At 44.1% G+C, this 8,293-nt stretch overlaps 1 pseudogene; it reads left to right on the top strand.

Moving 5' to 3' along the window:
- The first annotated feature begins 3,663 nt into the window (after nt 1-3,663).
- On the top strand, nt 3,664-6,285 carry LOC117050661 (annotated as a pseudogene).
- Nucleotides 6,286-8,293: the final 2,008 nt, after the last annotated feature.

Here is an 8,293-nt window from a genome sequence, read left to right as displayed (position 1 = left end):
ACATTGTTTATTGCTTTCATTTTATGGATCAATAGTCTCATTAGATAGTGAAATCATGTTATTGCTGTTTTAAGGGTTGTTTTTAAAAGTGTGGAAGGGATTAATCAGTTTTGCATTACTTTCCACGGGAAAGCATGCCTTGGTTTTGGAATGCTTTGGTTTTGGAATGGACTTCCAGAACGGATTAAGTTTGAGAACCAAGGTACCCCTGTATAAATGGGGGGGGGGGGTTGTAGCATTATCTTAGTATGATTGCATTATATGATTGTATGATTATGTGTAATAATTCAGGCAGGCAGATGGATAGATGACACACACAATGCTCATATTAAAATTAGATAAAGCTGTTGCAAACTCCCATCTCCCACCCATTCAGAAGCCACTCTGTAAATTTCTGGGTAGGGTTGTCAAATTTGGAGTTTGGGGAGGGGTGAACCTCACCCACCCAGTGCTTCTCCCCTACATTCCCTCCTTTCATGAAATAGCATCCTTCCAGAAGAATTATAGGTATTGGGGAGGAGACGTGAGTAACTGCTAGTCCACACCACCACGGATCAGGTCCCTGCAAACCCAATGTAAAGAAAAGGAGGCATAGGTTTGTTTGTTTGTTTGTTTCATAACATTTCTATGTGGCTTGATTGTTTTTAAAAATAAGTCAAAGTGGTTTACCAAAATAAAAAATAAAAAAACTGCTATAAAACAATTGACCATTAATGCTAAGGAATTACCTCCAACTCCACCAACCCTGTAGTGTGAAATGCAGTGCAGTCACATTTGACCTCAAAAGTGGAGACATCAAGGTCAATTTGTGTGTGTTCTCTTCTGGGCAACATTCCGGGGGCCACTTTCCAGGGGTGGGCAGGGCCAGAGGCAAAAGTACTAGGCTGAGCGATGGGTGTAAGTTTTACCTTTGTTATGGTGCAATAGTTTCTACAACCTCCGCCAGGGCAAGCAAGAAAAAGCATTATTCAATGGCATATCCCAGCCAGGCAAAAACACTTAAGGAGAGCTGGCATGGCTGTAAGGGTTTGGCCTGGGTGTGCGACTAAGGAAGAGATGTAGCCTCGGGAGAGACCCAAGGGGCAGATAGCAAGACTTGGAGGGTCACAATCATAATTATAACCATAATAATTTATTATCTATACCCTGCCCATCTGCCTGAGATTCCTTGGACTGGATGGCCTGTTTTGTTTTGTTTTGCCATAATCTGTCTCAGATCTTTGTGACAGGGTTGGCTATCCATCAAAACAACCATTAAAAAATAATAATTAAAAAAAACACTCTTGCAATACCCATAACCCTCTCAGATACAGGTAGCCAATTCCCATGGTTTTGCTTTGAAGATCTGACACACAATGTCCTCAAAAGGGAGGGGGGGAAACTGGGGGAGAGAGATGGTCAATGGTAGCGAACGTCTGCTACCTGCCTCCACCTCGTATCATTTTGTTGTTATTGCATTTTCTTTTTCCTTTTCTTTTTTAAACCCCCCTTGAAAGGCTCCAAGTGGTCTTGAGATGACTCAGCTCTCAGCTTTCCCACAAAATGCAGGGGATAGAAATACAGGCCTCTACAACATCTGTCTTGGACAAAGAGATAAGCTCATTCAGACTCTGACAATGATTAGGATGGAGCTCCATCGGCTCTTTCCCTCACTCTCCTTGCCTCTTTGACAATGACCTGTTACAAAACAGAGATCATTTTAGTCTTTCTCCCTGCTCTCTTCTTTTAAATTAGGAAGTGGTCCTGGGGTGTCTTTGAGTCTAACTTCAGAGTTCCTTCAGCTCTCAGCTCTTCGGTTTTCTTTCTTTCTTTTTTTACTTCACAGAAACCTTGAATACATCTCAATGCTACAGCATAAAATTGTAGCTTCTTCTTCTTTATATTAATATTTAGTCACTTTTTTTCCAGAAAGGAGAACTCAAAGCAACTTACAAGAAAACATTAGAACAAAAACAATCATATATGCCAGGCGCCGTTTTGAATCATAGCTTTTGCGTGGCTCCACGTGATTCTTGGCGTGCTGGATCCAAACTTACAAAGGACACTATCGATTTTTAAAACCACAGTATTTGTGGGTTTCTGAAAAATTCCTAGGTGGTGCCTGGAATTCCCTGCTAATATATGTATCTTATACTCATTTTATTTATCAATTGCTTTGCATTTACAACCCATCTTTTGCTCCAACACACTCAAGGTGGAGTATGTACATGGTTCTCCCCTTCCTCATAAACTCGTTACAACAGCCCTGAGAGGTAGGTTAGGCTGAGAAGCAGTGACTGGCCAAAGGTCACCCAATGAGCTTCATGGCCCAAAGTCCCGGATATACAGAAGCTGTCCTGGTTTCTGATTTGATCCTGGAATGTCCTGCCTTAAGATGCCCCTATCTTCATCAGGAAAATTTTGCAGGGTATGGAATTATGCAACCCCTGAGCCAAGCAGATAAGTAATGATACAACCATTAGAAGACATCTGAAGGAGATGCTGAGAATTGAATCTGGGACTTTCTGCACACAAAACTCAATAGCCTGACTCAGTATAAGGTAGCTTTCTTGTGTTTTGAATATGTATGCACCTTGACTGGGGACAGGAGATGGACAGCGGCATTCATGGAATCATAAGATCATTGAATTGTACAATTGGAAGACCACCTGAGGGCCATCTTAGTCTGACAGCCCCTGCAAGGCAGGAAATGCAGCTGTCCCAAACATTGAGTCAAAACCCGCAACCTTGGCATTATCAGCCCCACTACCACAGCTCAGTCACGCATCGTAGATATCAAGCCCATGGCTTCCGCCAAAGAATGATGGGAACCGGAGTTCACCGCCTTTCAGAGCTACAAATCCCAGCACTCGTAGCAAGCTACCGTTCCCAGCATTCTTGTGGGAGAAGTCACGCGTATGCAGCCCAGTGTCCTGATTCGTATGGTGGCCACTCTCCTCCACTGGTGGTTTTTAAACAGAGGTTGGGCAGCCATCGGCCAGGAATTCTTTAGCCGGGATTCCTGGGGTTGGAACTAGATGACCCCCGGGTGTCCCTTCCACTCTACAATTATGTGATCATGGCTTTTGTTTCAACTCCGTTTATTGCTTTACTTCTATAAATGCAAGGAATAAATATTGTCTTTTTATATTGCAATTTATGTTATGAACTGCCCTGAGATCTACAAAATGAAGGGCAGCATACGAATTCAACCAACAGTTAATAAAATAATAATAATACTAATAATATAATAATAATAATAATAATAATAACCAAGCCCACTTTAACTCTCCTTTTCCCGCCTTCCTGATCTATATGCTTCTTCTTCTTTTTCCCTTCAGACTTTTACACTCAACAGCAAACTGCTTCCCCACCTATGGATGTGCGTGGCATGGGATTGAAACTCTGGAATGCAATTGATCCTGGCAAGGCAGCTGGGGGGGGGGAGGTTTTCCCAGATCCTCCAGCAGCCCTGCCGCGCTGCTTTGCGTACCCTACCAGTTGGTACAGGCAGAAGGCTATTCTCTTCGGGGCTCATTGACGGTCAATGTAGCGTGCACTAAAGGGATGCCTCCTCTATTATCTGACCGCGTGCCGGGATTGGCTGCGTGACTGTGGGAAACGCCAAGGAGCCCAAAACTCACATCGCTGCTGAGCTGCTGGCGGATATAAATAGAGGCCCGCAGAGAGATTTGGAGCAGAAGGTTGCGTTCGGGTCAGACAGCTAATACCCAGAGCTGCCTGACTTCGGCTGACAGGGTCACAGATGGCTCCTAGCTGCATAGTCCACGTGGAGGAAGAGAGGATGCTGGCGAAAGAGAAAACAAGGTAAGCAAGGGTTTCAGCAGGCCGGTCTTGGCAGAGGTGTCATTACCCTAGAGCTGGTCCCCACACGCTGCCATCCCTCAGTGTCTTGTGTGTGCAGTTACAACGCCACAAGTTAGAACGTTTAGGATTTTCCTCGCGCTGCTTCAATGTTCTGCTTCTGCTTCTCCATCCCACCCCCACCACCCACCCCCCAATGAAAAGAGAGCCAGTTCACACATTCAGCTGTCCATCATCAAGTGCAGATCAATCAAAGGACTGGCTTGTTATGTGTGAACTGATGTTGGTGTGTTTGTGTCAGGCAAAAGGTAACACTGGCAGAAAGGAAGGCTGTAGGGCGGATAGAGGGAAAGCTCGGGTTGAGCACATACAGTTATTTAGAAAAGGGTAGGTAGAATATTAGACTGAAGGATGAATGGATAGATTATCTGGTGGATCAACAAATGATTATTAAATGGGGTGGATGGGATATTAAATTGAGCTGTTCAGTGGGTGGGTGGTTAAACAGAACATTAAGCTGGATGGGTCAGTGGTTGCCAATCTTTTTTGTCTTCCTGGACCACTTGCAAGTTGCTGAGGGTCTCGACAGGCCGCTTACTAAGTTCTCTGCCTGTAGTGGCAGCTGTATGCCCTGTGCTAAATTAAAAATGAATTTTAATGCTTCTTTTACTTCCCTATGTTGCATTGGATGACAATTTGCATTCCCTGGAATTTAAACTGTGCTGCTATTTAATACAACATAAGAAACAAAAGAAGCAATGGAATTTAAAATCACTAGGAATATTTAATGTGGGCATGCAGCGAATCACCTAAATGATGCTTGGAGACCATTAGTGGTCCATTCACCAGTTTTGGGAACCCCTAGTTTAGATAGATTAGATAATCTAGCCTGTCTGTGTATCTATCTATCTATCTATCTATCTATCTATCTATCTAACTATCTATCTAGGTATCTATCTATTACCATCAAAATGTGAGTTAGGATGTGCTAGATTAGAAGGGGGAGGAGAGGGGGGGGAAATGGAGCTAGGAGATCAATTACCCCCTAATGCAAAGGTGGAAATTCTGCTATTCTAAAATCAAATGACAGGCACTGGAAAATTCTGCATGGCCAGCGGCCCCTGAATGCTGTTGCGTAGGTTTATTCATTGACTTCGTGAAACTTAAAGGCCTTTTTTCCTTCTTTCTCCTTTGCAGCTGAGGAAGCCAGTGGTCGAGAAAATGCGCCGCGACCGGATTAACAGCAGCATTGAGCAGCTGAAGGCCCTTCTCGAGAAAGAATTCCAGAGGCATCAGCCCAACTCCAAGCTGGAGAAAGCGGACATCTTGGAAGTGGCTGTCAGTTACTTGAAGCAGCAGCAGCAGCAGCAAATGCAGGCACCTGGTGAGTGTGGGATTTCCATCCTTAGGTACCCAGCCTTGTCAGGCAAACGTTTCACAAGTCCCTGAGGTTACTTGTATGCAAGGGGGGGTGGGGTTGAATGGCACCTGTAGTGTCTTACTCATTTGACAAAATTTGCTTTCAAAATGAAATAAAATTGTATGCAAGGAGTAAGTGAGAGTTGTGGGAAAGCCGGAGCCTGCCGTGGGTTGTTGGGTCATTTGTTTCCTAGCTAGATTTCCCAGATCAGGGTCCAGAGGCCAGTTTGCACAACACATTTTTAAGTGTAAAAATGTGGCACAGGGAAAATGTAGATATATTCTTCAGGGAGGGACGATTGGTTGACCTGTGGCAGATGCATGCTTCTCCTGCGTTATATGCCCAAAGGTCCCTCAGTATGGTGTGGTAGTGCAGAGTGTTGGATTTAGACTAGGGTTGGAGAACCTGTGGTCTTCCAGATGTTGTTGGACTACAACTCCCATCATCCTAGACCATTGTCTGATGTAGTCCAACAGCACCTTGGAAGCCACAGGTACCCTCATTCCCAGCCTAAATCCAACTCTCTGAACTACCGCACTATACTGAGAGCTTGCCCCCCAAAAATCCTGGGAACCATAGCTTGTTAAGGATGCCGGGAATTATAGTTTGGTGAGGGGGCAAACTGCAGCTACCAGGATTTTCTTTTGGATTGGGAGCAATGCACGTCAAATGTATGAATAGTCAAAGAAGCAGCCCTAATCGCACACCTAAGTTGCGCTCACACCTGTGCACCTGATATAACAATAATAAAAAATAATAAATTATTTCATCTCTCTAGCACTGAGCCAGAAGAATCCAGAGCTTGATTTCAACACCGGCTACCTGCGTTGCTTGAAGGAAGCGCTGCATTTCCTCTCCTTCTGCGAGCCCAAGAGAGAAACGCAAGTCCGGCTGATTAAGCACTTCTGCAAAGTCCACGTGATCGCCGATACGGCGCAGCCAGGCACTCCCGCCATGGGCCGCCTGCCACCATCTCCTCGCGCCCCACCCAAGAAACAAGCTGCCAGCAAGAAGCCCCCAGCACCTGCCGCAGTGCTCTGGAGACCGTGGTAGGAGGAGCTGGATGGACTTCCAGTAGAATAACCACCTACACGGAAAAAGAAAAAGGAAGCTCAGATAAAACCTAAAGGAATCTTTACGATTCCTCTTTAAAGAAGTAGGAAGCATTTGATTTCCAAGGAGGGGAGAGCTGGTTGTTGTTGTTGCTTTTTTTGTCGCAAGAAATGTTCTTGCAAAGTCATTTCCCTTCACAATGCAGGAGCGCGAAGGGTCTGCTCTTATGGGCTGCTGTGGCAGAGAGGAGGGGGTCTTTTCCTTGGCAGTCTAGAAAAGGAAAGAAGGCGGTTTCAGCTTTCTTGACAACAGAGATGCCTTTGCCGAGGACTTCCAACAGCATCTGTTGGGAGACTGAAAGACTTCCTGACTCTCTGTTCATATTGTCCTTCTGAGAGAAGGGGTGCTTGTGTTTCAAAGCTGTAATTTGTATCAAAGTGCTTTAGTATTTCTTTTCTTTCTTTCTTTCTTTCTTTCTTTCTTTTCTTTCTTTCTTTCTTTCTTTCTTTTTACTTTCTGAGTGAACCTTCCAGGAACCTAGCTCCACTGACTGAGAATCCGCTGCTGTTCTGATAGTGTGTACCACACTCCAATCTTTGAGCGGGGAGAGATTTCAGAGGCTTCCTATACCATCGGCCATGCTGTCTGGGGCTGATGGGAGTTGGCATTCCAACAGCATCTAAAGGGCCATCCGGTCCTCATCCCCCTGTGTTAGGTTTCACTCTCTGTGTCTTATGCTTCTCCCAACTGGGAGAGTTTTCTGCCTTTTGTGAAGGAAACACATATTTATGTATCTTTAATAAGGTGGAAGCAATGTGCGTATGTACGTTTTGTTGAACACGAACGAAGTGGAATGCTTTTATAAAGCGATGTTGCATTCATCCCATGTGGTGTTGAATACTATTTGAATTTCTTTGATGGAAATGTTAATAAAGGAATCATTTTTTTTTCTTTCCACAATGAATGAATCCTTCCTTTCAGCTCTGGAGTAGTATACTTAATAAGCTGCAAAACAACAACAAGAACAAGAAAACAACACACACCTGTTCAAATCTCACCTCTGTAACGAACCCTCTATATAATCATAGGGTTGTAATCCAACTAAGTTCTACTTGAGACAGACCAATTGAAATTATTGAAATTGACTATCTTGGATCCACTATTTTCAGTTCTATTCTGAGCAAAACTTAATTGGATGTAACACACTGGCAGTTATTCCATTTTCCTACAATCCACAATCTACTCAGAGTAGACCCATTGGCCTTCATCTGCATGACTAACCTAGCCCATTCATTTCAATGGGTCTACTCTGAGTAGGCCACAATCCGATAACTTCATCCGCTGGTCGCTTGCTATTAAGCACCAGGGCTATTCACTTTCTAGCCCTGCCTCCTTACATATTTGCTTTATTTTTTCATGGCATTTATACTCACACACACATAATTTTATTTGCATGCTGCCTTGCCACAGTTCAAACCATGCTCAAGGTCGGCTCATGGCATGAAAAAGAATGCACAACTACAACCTAACAAAAGTAATCATAAACAAGATCTAAAGCATTAAAAGATACACAACAGAATTGAAAAATTTCCATGTTAATAACAATATCTGAAATAAAGGTACAAAAACCAACAGCAACAATGTCCCCCCCCCAACAACAACAACAAAAACCCAGCAACACTCCAGCCCAAGAGTCTCAGCTTTTGTAGCTGGAGTCACTCCCTCCCAGGCCAGGTGGGGAAAATCCTGCAAGGCAAGGGAGCAGATCTTCCAAGGCTCAGAGCCAAGATGACAGAATGGAGTTACTTAGCTAAAGTATTAGAATAGTTCAATATGGGTGCAGAATTCAGCAGCTGGATTGCTATCAAGCACACTTGTGTCCATAGGATCTGTCCAACCTCAAACTGTCTAGAGAGGCTGGTTGTGCCATGCAGTCCCAACCATCCATGCAGTGTACCAAAACCGAACTCTTTCCAGAGAATACTTTGTCTGCTACCTGAATTTGTTGTTGTTCAG

This window comes from Lacerta agilis, chromosome 8 (genome assembly GCF_009819535.1).
Source record: "Lacerta agilis isolate rLacAgi1 chromosome 8, rLacAgi1.pri, whole genome shotgun sequence".
Classification (NCBI taxonomy): Eukaryota; Metazoa; Chordata; class Lepidosauria; order Squamata; family Lacertidae; genus Lacerta; species Lacerta agilis.
Note: the sequence above shows the minus strand (reverse complement) of the source record. Positions and strands in the feature narration are given on the sequence as shown.